The sequence below is a fragment of the Scyliorhinus torazame genome, chromosome 8 (assembly GCF_047496885.1).
Source record: "Scyliorhinus torazame isolate Kashiwa2021f chromosome 8, sScyTor2.1, whole genome shotgun sequence".
Classification (NCBI taxonomy): Eukaryota; Metazoa; Chordata; class Chondrichthyes; order Carcharhiniformes; family Scyliorhinidae; genus Scyliorhinus; species Scyliorhinus torazame.
Window position 1 is genome coordinate 168405100 of NC_092714.1, and position 15522 is coordinate 168420621.

The window sequence follows — 15522 nt, forward strand, 5'->3', positions numbered from 1 at the left end:
TTTCTAATGCCACCTTCCTGCAACCGGTTCATAGCCCTGTAACTTACAGCACTGAAGGTGCAGATCCAGCTTTTTTTTAAATAAGAGTCTAGGGTCTATGCCTCCACTGTTGCTAACTTTCTCCTTGGTTCAATTGCTCTGTTTTATTACCTTTGCTCGAGTCGCCAGGTGTCTTTATGATACCGCCACGAGGTTCAAGTCCGAGTAATGATCAATAACCCAATACACCGATTAGTAAGATTTAAATCAAAGCACATTTATTATACACAGTAATCGCTACTCATGCTCAAATTCTACGTCTAAGCTACTTCTACAACTAACAGGCCTATACTTAACTTCGGAAGGGGCCACCAGGTCAGGGGAACAAATGGCCTTTCGTTCGGGTTCTGAGTCTGTGGGATTCGAAGTTGGTACGGATTGGTAGCTAGGAGTGCCTATCTCATAGCGAGTGTTGAATTAAGCCTTACGTCAGTCGGCGATCACTGCATCGGTCACGGTCAATGTTGGTTCGTGTTGCTGGGTGATGCGGGCAGGAAGAAGAGATGAAGAGAGCTGTTGAAGAGCGATTTGAACTTGGGGCTTAACTCTTATAGTCCCCAGGGGCTTCCCGCCTTTCGGTGCGGACCCTGTACCTGGTCCCAAGTGATTGGACTTTGTCCCAATCGTTTGGTTCGATTTTCTCCAATGGAGCGGTTCCCTGATCGATGGGCGGTCTTGAGGAGCTCGTTCACCTCCTTTGTGTTGGCTCCTGCTGGCGCCGAGGAGTCTGGCTTTGCTTTGTGTGTCGGGGGTCGGGGTCTGGTCGAATCCGAAAATAGGGGATCTGATCCTATATACCGGGGTTTGAGCGCGGTAGGCTCTCCTTCTCCATTTTCTCAGACGCATAGTCTGCACGATGCAGCAGAGTATCGCCAATACCAATAAGGTTTCTATTACATATGACAGAGAGTACCAGGTTATAAACCTGGCACACCAAGATGGTGTGGTGTCCCTGGTGACTGGGCTCTGGGTACTGTGGGGAAGTGAAACATTAACGGCTGGGGGGCTTGAAGTCATGGGGTTGGCGTTCCCTCGCAACCAAATGTCCATTATCATGATGATGAACCATGTGAAGGAAGTCCTCATGGCTCTTCTCTTTTCTTTTCTTCTCTTCTCCGGTCCTGGAGCTTCTGGAGTTCTGTGGAAACAAGCAGTATCTGTAACTATCTTGGTTTAACATCTCGTACGATAGTCTGTCTGTCCTTTAGTGCCAATTACTCCCCTTATAATTGGTCACTATGTGTGACTCCCTCATATGTTTTTCCAAAACCGAATTTTAGGACAAGACACACTTTCAAATAATGAACCAGTGCGAGCCGTCTCGCAGACTGTGTGATATACCATCCAAATGTTTCAGGATGTAAATAGCATGTGGTTGGCAACCTAAGGGTTACCTGAAACAAAACAAATCTTTTTGAACTAAAATTTGCAAAATGAGGTGCGTATGGGCCGCGACGGGTAAGAGTTGGATGGAGTCCCCGGGTAGGATGGCTACCAATGCCGTGTCTCTCCTACCCGAGCGTAGTTGACCAGAGGGGGAGGTTCCCAGGCAGGGCGGGTCCCAAGCCGTTTCTCCACTGCCTGAGCAATTAACAAGAACGGGCAAGAAATGTAGTCATCGTGGTGGGGCTGCCGTGGTGGTTCTTTCCTTCGAACCAGAAAGGCAGTTACGAACGGGCGTGTGGTATCTGTCGACAGAAGAGTTCCGCTGAACTGGCGTCTGGGACCTTAACAAGTGTCTGCAGACAAGCTAGTTCCGCTGAACTAGTGTCTGGCCAATAGTAAGTCTCTGTGGGCAAGTCCTCAGAGGTTTCTGCTGAAAAGGCGTGGTGCCGTGAAAAAAATTTTTTTGCGGTCTGACAAACAACATTTAACAAACTTACAAACAACATAAAACATGCTGCAGGTTCCATCAGAAAGGACACCACTTCTCTCAAGCGGTTCCTTTTAAAACATCATCTGGACACCTCAGTTCTCGGTTGCGAACAGGGTCGCAAAGGGGTTCTCGTTTTGGGAGTCAGACTCAAGGTCGTCATCTTCTCCCGGATGCCAAACTCTTGACTGTATTAAGGTTGATAGGGCTGCATGGTGTGATTTGGGGTCGCTCTCGTCGTTTCGGACGAGTCTGTATGAGTTGTCTCTGTGCCAGTAGGTGGTGTCTAGTTGTGTGGGGACGGGATCAGGGTCATCATGGTAGTTCGGTGGTCGGTGGTGGGGTTTGTTTAGGAAAGTGATCATGAAGGGATCACTCGAATCGTAGTCAGATTCGCTGGGTGTGGGTCCTGTTGCATGGGGATAGTAGGGAGGCGTGCTGTGGCTATCGTCCGAGTCACAGTCGCTGTCTCTGCTGCTGCAGTCAGTGGGCGTTCCGTGGCGGAATGTATATTTCGGGGGTGGAGTCAAGGTCGAGTCCGTGGCTCGGCTGGACGTGTTGGGGGTTGGTAGGGTTACATCAACGCAAAAGGGAGGACTGAGTCCCAAGTGGTGTTGTTCTGCTGGACCATTTTTCTGAGGGTGGATTTTAGGGTCCGATTCATGCGCTCCACGATACCACTCGACTGTGGGTGGTATGCTATGTGGAATTTTTGGGTGATGCCAAATATCGTGAGGACGTTCTGCATGACACGTCCCGTAAAATGGGAGCCTTGGTCAGATTCAATGCTGCGGGGGAGTTCCCACCTTGTAAAGATGTGGTGGGTCAAAATCTTGGCTGTGGTTTTTGCAGTGTTTGTGCGGGCTGGGAATGCTTCCACCCATTTCGTAAATGTGTCAATCACCACAAGTACATATTTATAGCCATTCCTGCAAGGGGGCAATGGTCCTATAAAATCAATCTGGAGGTTAGTACAGGGGCCATTAACGGGTCAGGTGTGGCTGAGTTGAGCCTTTTTGGCATATCTGTCCGGATTATTCTGGGCGCAGATAAGACAATTCTCGATGTAGTGGTTTACCTCTTCCTTTAAATTCGGCCACCAACAAAGCTGCTTGAGATGGGCTGTAGTGGGATCGATTCCCTGATGTCCATGAACGTCATGGAACAAACAAATCAGTTGATTCCTGTCCTGTTCAGGAACCACATAAAGGGTGTCATGTGTGGTCAGTGCATTTTTGAATCTCTCATAGGGTGCTGGATATTTTCCTTTTACAATCTCCCTGAGATTGCTGTTCTGCTTCTAGGCCTCCACCAGATCCTCGATCTTTGTCTGTGAGACCTGAACTGCACTCACTGGTGCGCTTTCGGGGGGTGTCCAAAAATATCCATGCCTGGAACCTGCTTTAGCCAGTGCGTCGGCTTTCACATTTCCAGGGGGGGGGAGGAACGATGGTGACTGCGAACTTTGATTATCCCAAAAGTCCTGTTCTGTGCGCTCTCTAAAATGTGAAGGAGCAATGGGGCTGAGGGGAGGGGTTTTCCGTCTGCGGAAACAAATCCTCTTGCTTTCCACAGGGGCAGGAATTCCGTGAGGCTGTTGCAGACATAGAGGCTGTCCGAGTATATGTCTGCTGGGCTGGGGAAGGAATCTGGGTGTTCCACTACGTGATGGCCGCGAGCTCTGCTGCCTGCGCGCCTAAGTGGCCTGGAAGTTTTAACGATATTTCCTCAAGGGCGCGTCCCTGCGTGTCCTTGACATAGATACCGCAAACTGTTATGCGTTTCCCAACCAAGACAGTGGAAGATCCATCTACATAGATCTTTATGGGCTCACACGTGTCCGTGCGCTGGCGGCTCTGGGATGAACTACCTATCTTTCTGGGGGGTGTTTTAGTAATAAAGGGGCCTGTGTTGTGGTGTGGAGAGATAATTTCGCATTCATGGGGGGTTCCGGGTACTGTAAGTTGTTGGCTAAAAAGGTGTGCGTCTTTGTCCTTTTAACAGTGATGTCCCGTCCCTGCAAGAGAAGGGTCCATCTCGCTGCTCTAATCTGGCTTACTGTACCGTCCTGGAGTCGTCCGTCCAGTAAAAGTTGGGTGGGGGTGTGTTCGGTGAGAATTGTAATGGGGTTCTGTCTGGTAATATATGAAAAATACTGCACTGCCCAAAATACTGCAAGCAGGTGCCTCTCACAGGCTGAAAATCCCTGCTCCACAGCATCTAACATTCTGGAGGCGGAAGCCCTTAACGGCCCTTAACTGGTCGTGCCGTTCCTGGAGGAGCACGGCCGAAAGGGCGCGGTCTGTGGTCGCTACCTCTATGGCGTAAGGGGAAAGCGGGTCTGGAACTTGTAGTGCGGGGGCTGCTATGAGTGCCTGTTTTAAAGAGTCCATAGCATCCGTATGCTGCGGAAGCCATTCCTAGCATAGCCTCCTTTCTTTAGGAGGTCTGAGAGGGGTGCTGCCTTGCTGGCGAAACTGTCAATGTTTAAACTAATGCAGCAGGGGCATGGGAACCTGGATTGTAGTTTTAGGGTACGGGAGATTGAGAGTATAGAGGTCAGGAGCACAGATTTGACTTCGCAGGAGGGGGCCAGTGTTCAGGTAGGTGGTTTGAAGTGTGTCTATTTCAATGCCAGGAGTATACGAAATAAGGTAGGGGAACTGGCAGCATGGGTTGGTACCTGGGACTTCGATGTTGTGGCCATTTCGGAGACATGGATAGAGCAGGGACAGGAATGGTTGTTGCAGGTTCCGGGGTTTAGGTGTTTTAGTAAGCTCAGAGAAGGAGGCAAAAGAGGGGGAGGTGTGGCGCTCCTAGTCAAGAACAGTATTACGGTGGCGAAGAGGATGCTAGATTGGGACTCTTCTTCCGAGGTAGTATGGGCTGAGGTTAGAAACAGGAAAGGAGAGGTCACCCTGTTGGGAGTTTTCTATAGGCCTCAAATAGTTCTAGGGATGTAGAGGAAAGGATGGCGAAGATGATTCTGGATAAGAGCGAAAGTAACAGGGTAGTTATTATGGGAGACTTTAACTTTCCAAATATTGACTGGAAAAGATATAGTTCAAGTACATTAGATGGGTCGTTTTTTGTACAATGTGTGCAGGAGGGTTTCCTGACAAAGTATGTAGATAGGCCAACGAGAGGCGAGGCCATATTGGATTTGGTACTGGGTAATGAACCAGGACAGGTGTTAGATTTGGAGGTAGGTGAGCACTTTGGTGATAGTGACCACAATTCGATTACGTTTACTTTAGTGATGGAAAGGGATAGGTATATACCGCAGGGCAGGAATTACATTTGGAGGAAAGGCAATTATGATGCGATGAGGCAAGACTTAGGATGCATCGGATGGAGATGAAAACTGCAGGGGATGGGCACAATGGAAATGTGGAGCTTGTTCAAGGAACAGCTACTGCGTCTCCTTGATAAGTATGTACCTGTCAGGCAGGGAGGAAGTGGTCAAGCAAGGGAACCATGGTGTACTAAAGCAGTCGAAACACTTGTCAAGAGGAAGCAGGAGGCTTATGTAAAGATGAGACATGAAGGTTCAGTTAGGGCGCTCGAGAGTTACAAGTTAGCTTGGAAGGACCTAAAGAGAGAGCTAAGAAGAGCCAGGCGGGGACATGAGAATTCTTTGGCAGGTAGGATCAAGGATAACCCTAAAGCTTTCTATAGATATGTCAGAATAAAAGAATGACTAGGGTAAGAGTAGGGCCAGTCAAGGACAGGGATGGGAAGTTGTGTGTGGAGTCTAAGGAGATAGGCGGGATACTAAATGAATATTTTTCACTCAGGAAAAAGAGAATGTTGTGGAGGAGAATGCTGAGACCCAGGCTATTAGAATAGATGACATTGAGGTACGTAGGGAAGAGGTGTTGGCAATTCTGGAAAGTGTGAAAATAGATAAGTCACCTGGGCCGGATGGGATTTATCCTAGGATTCTCTGGGAGGCTAGGGAGGAGATTGCTGAGCCTTTGGCCTTGATCGTTAAGTCATCTTTGTCTACAGGAATAGTGCCAAAAGACTGGAGGATAGCAAATGTTGTCCCCTTGTTCAAGAAGGGGAGTAGAGATAACCCCGGTAACTATAGACCAGTGAGCCTTACTTCTGTTGTGGGAAAAATCTTGGAAAGGTTTATAAGAGATAGGATGTATAATCATCTGGAAAGGAATAATTTGATTAGAGATAGTCAACACGGTTTGTGAAGTGTAGGTCGTGCCTCACAAACCTTTTTGAGTTCTTTGAGAAGGTGACCAAACAGGTGGATGAGGGTAAAGCAGTTGATGTGGTGTATATGGATTTCAGTAAAGCATTTGATAAGGTTCCCCATGATAGGCTACTGCAGAAAATACGGAGGCATGGGATTCAGGGTGATTTAGCAGTTTGGATCAGAAATTGGCTAGCTGGAAGAAGACAAAGGGTGGTGGTTGATGGGCAATGTTCAGACTGGAGTCCAGTTACTAGTGGTGTACCACAAGGATCTGTTTTGGGGCCACTGCTGTTTGTCATTTTTATAAATGACCTGGAGGAGGGCGTTGAAGGATGGGTGAGTAAATTTGCAGATGACACTAAAGTCGGTGGAGTTGTGGACAGTGCGGAAGGATGTTACAAGTTACAGAGGGACATAGATAAGCTGCAGCACTGGGCTGAGAGGTGGCAAATGGAGTTTAATGCAGAAAAGTGTGAGGTGATTCATTTTGGAAGGAATAACAGGAAGAGTACTGGGCTAATGGTAAGATTTTTGGCAGTGTGGATGAGCAGAGAGATCTCGGTGTCCATGTACATAGATCCCAGAAAGTTGCCACCCAGGTTGAGAGGGTTGTTAAGAAGGCGTACGGTGTGTTAGCTTTTATTGGTAGAGGGATTGAGTTTCGGAGCCATGAGGTCATGTTGCAGCTGTACAAAACTCTGGTGCGGCCGCATTTGGAGTATTGTGTGCAATTCTGGTCACCGCATTATAGGAAGGATTTAGAAGCATTGGAAAGGGTGCAGAGATTTACCAGAATGTTGCCTGGTATGGAGGGAAGATCTTATGAGGAAAGGCTGAGGGACTTGAGGCTGTTTTCGTTAGAGAGAAGAAGGTTAAGAGGTGACTTAATTGAGGCATACAAGATGATCAGAGGATTGGATAGAGTGAGAGCCTTTTTCCTTGGATGATGATGTCTAGCACGAGGGGACATACCTTTAAATTGAGGGGAGATAGATACAGGACAGATGTCAGAGGTAGGTTCTTTACTCAGAGAGTAGTAAGGGCGTGGAATGCCCTGCCTGCAACAGTAGCGAACTCGCCAACACTAAGGACATTCAAATGGTCATTGGATAGACATATGGACAATAAGGGAATAGTGTAGATGGGCTTTAGAGTGGTTTCACAGGTCGGCGCAACATCAAGGGCCGAAGGGCCTGTACTGCGCTGTAATGTTCTATGCTGTGAGTGGCCTGTAAAGCCGCTGAGGGTGATAGTGGCTGGAGTGGGCCACGTGTCTTTTTGAAATAGGGTGGAGGAATTTATTGTGATGCGGGACCCTCCTGTGTCCCAGAGAAATTTGATGGGCTGTCCCCGAATTTTCGCTGCAACTACCGGTCGTCCGGACCTATCCCAAAGGGTGTTGCAGACCCAACTGGGGGAGCCCGTACACCGTCAGTCCGTTCCGGTCAAGTCTGTCTGATCTGAACGGGCACGAACGCTATGAATGGGCTCTGTCTTTTTCTTACTCAGAGTGCCCGTCTGCTGGGCTCTCTGTGGCTTTTTAGGGGCATTGCACTCTCTTGCGAAGTGTCCCAACTGTCCGCAGTTGTAACACTCCTGTGACTCGGGTGGGGGGCTGTTCTTTCCCTCATTCACCCATGCGGGATTCTGGTGTGTTTTTACTGCCTGTATATCTGCGCCGGTCTGCTTTTCTTCGGTATTCTTAATTGCGGGTTTACTTTGAACAGATTGCTCCCAAGCGCGGGACAATCTTTTCACTACACACTTCTCGTTATGGGCCTCCTCTGAGGGATCATAACTCGTGCAAGCTTTCTGTCCTGTTTCTGTGGCATGGGAGATAAGGGTGCCGGTCCATTTGGCCATGTTGTCTGGGGACAAATGGGCACGGTCTAAGTCTCCAAAGACTGCTGCAAAGTGGATCAACAGGCGTCCAGCAAACGCTGTGGGGTGCTCGGATTTCTTTTGCCTACATTTGTTGAGGCCATCTACGGGTTCACCCCGGTTATACCCGATCGCATCCAGGATCGGGGTATGCATTTCTGCAAGGGTGCCTCCTCCTACATTCTGTGGGTTGGGAAGGGCTGCTGCTACTGAAGGGTCTAAACTTAAAACTGTGAGCTTTACATGCTCTCGCTCATCCAGGCCGTACATGGTCGCCTGATGTTTAACTGTGGCAAAGAAATGGTGGGGGTCTGAGGTGGGGAGGAACAGTGTGATCTTATCGCACGCGTCCCGTAATTGGGTCACTTTTAGGGGGGTGGAGTATAGAAATTCCGCATCGTCCGATGTGGCTGTGCGGTGGGTGGTTACTGGGTTCATTGGAGCTTGAACTATCTGCTGTGTGGGGGGGTTGGGGCTCTTTTCTCTTTTGTGGCTTTCCCTGTGCACATGTTCCCTGAACATATCTCTGCGCTATTTCATTCAATTCTTCCCAATCAAGGCCGTCATCCTGATCTAACCTTTCTCCAAAGGTTTCCTGAAAACCTTTCTGAACAGAAAGCAGTGATTGCAGCTCTGCAATCTGCTTCCGGCACTTTGCGTGATCTAGCGTGCTTTGTCTTTGTTCTGTGGTGGCAGCATGGAGTGCTCTTAATGCTGCCTTGAGGTCACTACACTGTTTCTGTAATGCCTCTACCTGCTTTTCAGTTTCCTCATGTACCAGGACTGCACGTTGCGTGCCCTGATAGGCCTTTTCGTATTGAGACTGGAATCTGCTTCTGTGCGCCAGACAAGACTGGTGAGCCCTTTTGGCATCCTCCACCTCTACATCTTTTGCTGCCGACTTCTTTCTCAATTCCAAATTCTCCTTTTCTACCTCGCTTACATCGCCCTTACTCATTCGATGTATGCCCTCAACTTCTTTCCGGAGCGTCCTAACGACCTCCTCTGTGCCTCGCAATTGTGCCAAGCAGGACACGATTGCCATCGGCTTGCGAGCTTTCCCTAAGCTCTTTTTGTGGATCTCGCTCAGGGTCTCCCACCAAGTATGTCCTATACTCCCGGGGCCTGATTCCTCGTTGTCATAGAATTCATTCCAAAGGGGCCATCCTTTTCCTTTGAGATATTTCCTGATCTCTTCCTCCAAAATGGGACATTGTCCCACTCTACTGCTGCTGGTCGCTGCGACCGCAAATTACTCGGAGTTCATTAGGCGCTGCATTGCCTTCTTTCCTATCCGAATGCTGCTCTTCAAATTTTGGGACAGGGGTTTTAATCCGAATGCTGCTCTTCAAATTTGGGACAGGGGTATTAGGCGGTGCTGTAAATACGGGTACGGCTTTCGCTACTTTCCGATATACAAACTTCCGACAGTTTTGTCGCAACAGAATATCTATCAGTTTTACTTTATCACCCTGTTAGATACGCATGCATACACACACTTCCGAATTTATGAGTATTGATCAGAACTGCTTAAACACTTGTGGTTTTCTGTTTCCAATTGGATCTCGAATTCAAATTCTGGGTTCTCCCTGAGTGGTTTTCCACGTCTAGATCGGGTCCTGTCAGGATGTCGCCAAATAATGTTGCTAACTTTTGCCTTAGTTTAATTGCTCTGTTTTATCACCTTTGCTCTTGAGTCGCCAGGTATCTTTCTGATACCGCCACGAGGTTCAAGTCCGAGTAATGATCAATAATCCAATACACCGCTTAGTAAGATTTAAATCAAAGCACATTTATTCTACACAGTAATCACTACTCATGTACAAATTCTACGTCTAAGCTACTTCTACAGCTAACAGGCCAATACTTAACTTGGAACTGGCCCACCAGGTCAGGGGAACAAATGGCCTTTCGTTCGGGTTCTGAACCTGCGGGATTCGAAGTTGGTACAGATTGGTAACTAGGAGCGCCTATCTTGTAGCGAGCGTTGAAGTAAGACTTACAGTTTTGAGCGGCTGTTCAAGAGTGAAGAGCGAGTGAAGAGAGAGCGCCTTGAACTTGGGGCTCAATTCGTATAGTCCCCAGGGGCTTCCCGCCTTTCGGGGCGGACCCTGTACCTGGTCCCAAGTGATTGGACTTTGTCGCAATCGCTTGGTTCGATTTTCTCCAATGCTGGAGCGGTTCCCTGATCGATGGGCGGTCTTGAGGTGGTCGTTCACCTCCTTTTGTGTAGGCTTCTGCTGGCGCCGAAGAGTCTGGTTTTGCTTTGTGTGTCCAAATGTTGCTTATTGCTCCCGGGGATTGCTCATTAGTATGCAGATGGCTGGTGTTTTGTTATGCTGATGGTTGCTGGAATCAATCTTGTCTGGACTTTCCAGAGGTAAATACACAGCCAACCTGCAGCTGCTCGTTTTTGTCCTGTTGGCTGACTTTCCCATCAGCCTTTGCCATTCGCCATTTTAAATCGGGAGTTGGCCATTTTAAGTGGCTACAGTTTCCAATTGGATCTCTAATTCAAATTCTTGGGTTCTCCCGGACTGGTTTTCCCACTTCTAGATCGGGTCCCGGCGGAGTCGCCAAATAATGTTGCTAACTTTCTCCTTGGTTCAATTGCTCTGTTTTATTACCTTTGCTCTTGAGTCGCCAGCTATCTTTATACTGCCACGAGGTTCAAGTCCGAGTAATGATCAATAACCCAACACACCGATTAGTAAGATTTAAATCAAAGCACATTTATTATACACAGTACTCATGCACAAATTCTACGTCTAAGCTACTTCTACAACTAACAGGCCTATACTATAGTCGCTTTCGGCGTGAGAACAGCTGGTGAGTCAGTTTCAGCGGGAGCATTGCGGAGGTGGTTGCTGGGAGGTAAGTGTGTCCTTTAAAAGCATTGTCTTTGCAGGGGCAGGCCAGTCGATTTCGGCGTGAGAACAGCTGGTGAGTCAGTTTCAGCGGGAGCATTGCGGAAGTGGCTGCTGGGAGGTAAGTCAACCTTTAAAAGCACTTGTCTTTGCAGGGGCAGGCCAGTCGATTTCGGCGTGAGAACAGCTGGTGAGTCAGTTTCAGCGGGAGCATTGCGGAGGTGGTTGCTGGGAGGTAAGTCTGTCCTTTAAAAGCACTTGTCTTTGCAGGGGCAGGCCAGTCGATTTCGGCGGGAGTGGAGCTGGCTGGTTAGTCAATTTCAGCAGGAGCTGAGAATTTTTCTTTTTTTTTTTAAATTAGTTTTTTAGGCGGGAACAGGAAGTCGACCCGCGGACGTCTGGGAAGACCCTCACCAATAAATTCTGGTGGAGAGGAAACCCGAGACACTACACGTGTAGCGTCTCCCACCCGCCCTCCTCCTCTAACCTAATAATAAAACCCATTGGTCTGAGGTAAGTACCATATTTTATTATATTATTATTATTTTTTATAAAAATTTAATTTAGTTGTTAGCCAGATCTTGGTAGAAAGTTAGAGGAATGGCAGGGAAGGGAGTGCAATGTTCCTCCTGCAGGATGTTTGAGGTGAGGGATGCAGTTAGTGTCCCTGCTGATTTTACCTGCAGGAAGTGCTGCCATCTCCAGCTCCTCCAAGACCGAGTTAGGGAACTGGAGCTGGAGTTGGAAGAACTTCGGATCATTCGGGAGGCAGAAGGGGTCATAGATAGCAGCTTCAGGGAATTAGTTACACCAAAGATTGGAGATAGGTGGGTAACTGTAAGAGGGACTGGGAAAAAGCAGTCAGTGCAGGGATCCCCTGCGGTCGTTCCCCTGAGAAACAAGTATACCGCTTTGGATACTTGTGGGGGGGACGACTTACCAGGGGTAAGCCATGGGGTACGGGCCTCTGGCACGGAGTCTGTCCCTGTTGCTCAGAAGGGAAGGGGGGAGAGGAGCAGAGCATTAGTAATTGGGGACTCTATAGTCAGGGGCACAGATAGGAGATTTTGTGGGAGCGTGAGAGACTCACGTTTGGTATGTTGCCTCCCAGGTGCAAGGGTACGTGATGTCTCGGATCGTGTTTTCCGGGTCCTTAGGGGGGAGGGGGAGCAGCCCCAAGTCGTGGTCCACATTGGCACTAACGACATAGGTAGGAAAGGGGACAAGGATGTCAGGCAGGCTTTCAGGGAGCTAGGATGGAAGCTCAGAACTAGAACAAACAGAGTTGTTATCTCTGGGTTGTTGCCCGTGCCACGTGATAGTGAGATGAGGAATAGGGAGAGAGAGCATTTAAACACGTGGCTACAGGGATGGTGCAGGCGGGAGGGATTCAGATTTCTGGATAACTGGGGCTCTTTCTGGGGAAGGTGGGACCTCTACAGACAGGATGGTCTACATCTGAACCTGCGGGGCACAAATATCCTGGGGGGGAGATTTGTTAGTGCTCTTTGGGGGGGTTTAAACTAATGCAGCAGGGGCATGGGAACCTGGATTGTAGTTTTAGGGTAAGGGAGAATGAGAGTATAGAGGTCAGGAGCACAGATTTGACGTCGCAGGAGGGGGCCAGTGTTCAGGTAGGTGGTTTGAAGTGTGTCTACTTCAATGCCAGGAGTATACGAAACAAGGTAGGGGAACTGGCAGCATGCGTTGGTACCTGGGACTTCGATGTTGTGGCCATTTCGGAGACAAGGATAGAGCACGGACAGCAATGGATGTTGCAGGTTCCGGGGTTTAGGTGTTTTAGTAAGCTCAGAGAAGGAGGCAAAAGAGGGGGAGGTGTGGCGCTGCTAGTCAAGAGCAGTATTACTGTGGCGGAGAGGATGCTAGATGGGGACTCTTCTTCCGAGGTAGTATGGGCTGAAGTTAGAAACAGGAAAGGAGAGGTCACCCTGTTGGGAGTTTTTTTTATAGGCCTCCTAATAGTTCTAGGGATGTAGAGGAAAGGATGGCGAAGATGATTCTGGATATGAGCGAAAGTAACAGGGTAGTTATTATGGGAGACTTTAACTTTCCAAATATTGACTGGAAAAGATATAGTTCGAGTACAATAGGTGGGTCGTTTTTTGTACCGTGTGTGCAGGAGGGTTTCCTGAAACAATATGTTGACAGGCCAACAAGAGGCGAGGCCACGTTGGATTTGGTTTTGGGTAATGAACCAGGCCAGGTGTTGGATTTGGAGGTAGGAGAGCACTTTGGGGACAGTGACCACAATTCGGTGACGTTTACGTTAATGATGGAAAGGGATAAGTATACACCGCAGGGCAAGAGTTATAGCTGGGGGAAGGGCAATTATGATGCCATTAGACGTGACTTGGGGGGATAGGGTGGAGAAGTAGGCTGCAAGTGTTGGGCACACTGGATAAGTGGAGCTTGTTCAAGGATCAGCTACTGCGTGTTCTTGATAAGTATGTACCGGTCAGGCAGGGAGGAAGGCGTAGAGCGAGGGAACCGTGGTTTACCAAAGAAGTGGAATCTCTTGTTAAGAGGAAGAAGGAGGCCTATGTGAAGATGAAGTGTGAAGTTTCGGTTGGGGCGATGGATAGTTACAAGGTAGCGAGGAAGGATCTAAAGAGAGAGCTAAGACGAGCAAGGAGGGGACATGAGAAGTATTTGGCAGGAAGGATCAAGGAAAACCCAAAAGCTTTCTATAGGTATGTCAGGAATAAGCGAATGACTAGGGAAAGAGTAGGACCAGTTAAGGACAGGGATGGGAAATTGTGTGTGGAGTCTGAAGAGATTGGCGAGATACTAAATTAATATTTTCCGTCAGTATTCACTCAGGAAGAAGATAATGTTGTGGAGGAGAATGCTGAGCCCCAGGCTAATAGAATAGATGGCATTGAGGTACGTAGGGAAGAGGTGTTGGCAATTCTGGACAGGCTGAAAATAGATAAGTCCCCGGGACCTGATGGGATTTATCCTAGGATTCTCTGGGAGGCCAGGGAAGAGATTGCTGGACCTTTGGCTTTGATTTTTATGTCATCATTGGCTACAGGAATAGTGCCAGAGGACTGGAGGACAGCAAATGTGGTCCCTTTGTTCAAAAAGGGGAGCAGAGACAACCCCGGCAACTATAGACCGGTGAGCCTCACGTCTGTAGTGGGTAAAGTCTTGGAGGGGATTATAAGAGACAAGATTTATAATCATCTAGATAGGAATAATATGATCAGGGATAGTCAGCATGGCTTTGTGAAGGGAAGGTCATGCCTCACAAACCTTATTGAGTTCTTTGAGAAGGTGACTGAACAGGTAGACGAGGGTAGAGCAGTTGATGTGGTGTATATGGATTTCAGCAAAGCGTTTGATAAGGTTCCCCACGGTAGGTTATTGCAAAAAATACGGAGGCTGGGGATTGAGGGTGATTTAGAGATGTGGATCAGAAATTGGCTAGCTGAAAGAAGACAGCGGGTGGTGGTTGATGGGAAATGTTCAGAATGGAGTACAGTCACAAGTGGAGTACCACAAGGATCTGTTCTGGGGCCGTTGCTGTTTGTCATTTTTATCAATGACCTAGAGGAAGGCGCAGAAGGGTGGGTGAGTAAATTTGCAGACGATACTAAAGTCGGTGGTGTTGTCGATAGTGTGGGAGGATGTAGCAGGTTACAGAGGGATATAGATAAGCTGCAGAGCTGGGCTGAGAGGTGGCAAATGGAGTTTAATGTAGAGAAGTGTGAGGTGATTCACTTTGGAAGGAATAACAGGAATGCGGAATATTTGGCTAATGGTAAAGTTCTTGAAAGTGTGGATGAGCAGAGGGATCTAGGTGTCCATGTACATAGATCCCTGAAAGTTGCCACCCAGGTTGATAGGGTTGTGAAGAAGGCCTATGGAGTGTTGGCCTTTATTGGTAGAGGGATTGAGTTCCGGAGTCGGGAGGTCATGTTGCAGCTGTACAGAACTCTGGTACGGCCGCATTTGGAGTATTGCGTACAGTTCTGGTCACCGCATTATAGGAAGGACGTGGAGGCTTTGGAGCGGGTGCAGAGGAGATTTACCAGGATGTTGCCTGGTATGGAGGGAAAATCTTATGAGGAAAGGCTGATGGACTTGAGGTTGTTTTCGTTGGAGAGAAGAAGGTTAAGAGGAGACTTAATAGAGGCATACAAAATGATCAGGGGGTTGGATAGGGTGGACAGTGAGAGCCTTCTCCCGCGGATGGATATGGCTGGCACGAGGGGGCATAACTTTAAACTGAGGGGTAATAGATATAGGACAGAGGTCAGAGGTAGGTTCTTTACGCAAAGAGTAGTGAGGCCGTGGAATGCCCTACCTGCTACAGTAGTGAACTCGCCAACATTGAGGGCATTTAAAAGTTTATTGGTTAAACATATGGATGATAATGGCATAGTGTAGGTTAGATGGCTTTTGTTTCGGTGCAACATCGTGGGCCGAAGGGCCTGTACTGCGCTGTATTGTTCTATGTTCTATACTTAACTTCGGACTGGCCCACCAGGTCTGGGGAACAAATGGCCTTTCGTTCGGGTTCTGAGTCTGCGGGATTCGAAGTTGGTACGGATTGGTAGCTAGGAGCGCCTATCTCGTAGCAAGCATTGAATTAAGCCTTACTTCAGTCGGCGATCACTGCACCG

At 48.3% G+C, this 15522-nt stretch overlaps 1 protein-coding gene across 1 annotated transcript in view; it reads right to left on the minus strand.

Annotated features, from left to right (window-relative positions):
* Window positions 1-235: 235 nt before the first annotated feature.
* Window positions 236-15522, minus strand: part of LOC140428239 (deoxynucleotidyltransferase terminal-interacting protein 1) — a 113228-nt gene continuing 97941 nt past the window's right edge. The window contains exon 13 of the transcript XR_011948738.1: window positions 236-1177. The gene's annotated coding sequence lies outside the window, so the exon portion shown is untranslated. The remainder of the gene's footprint in view (window positions 1178-15522) is intronic.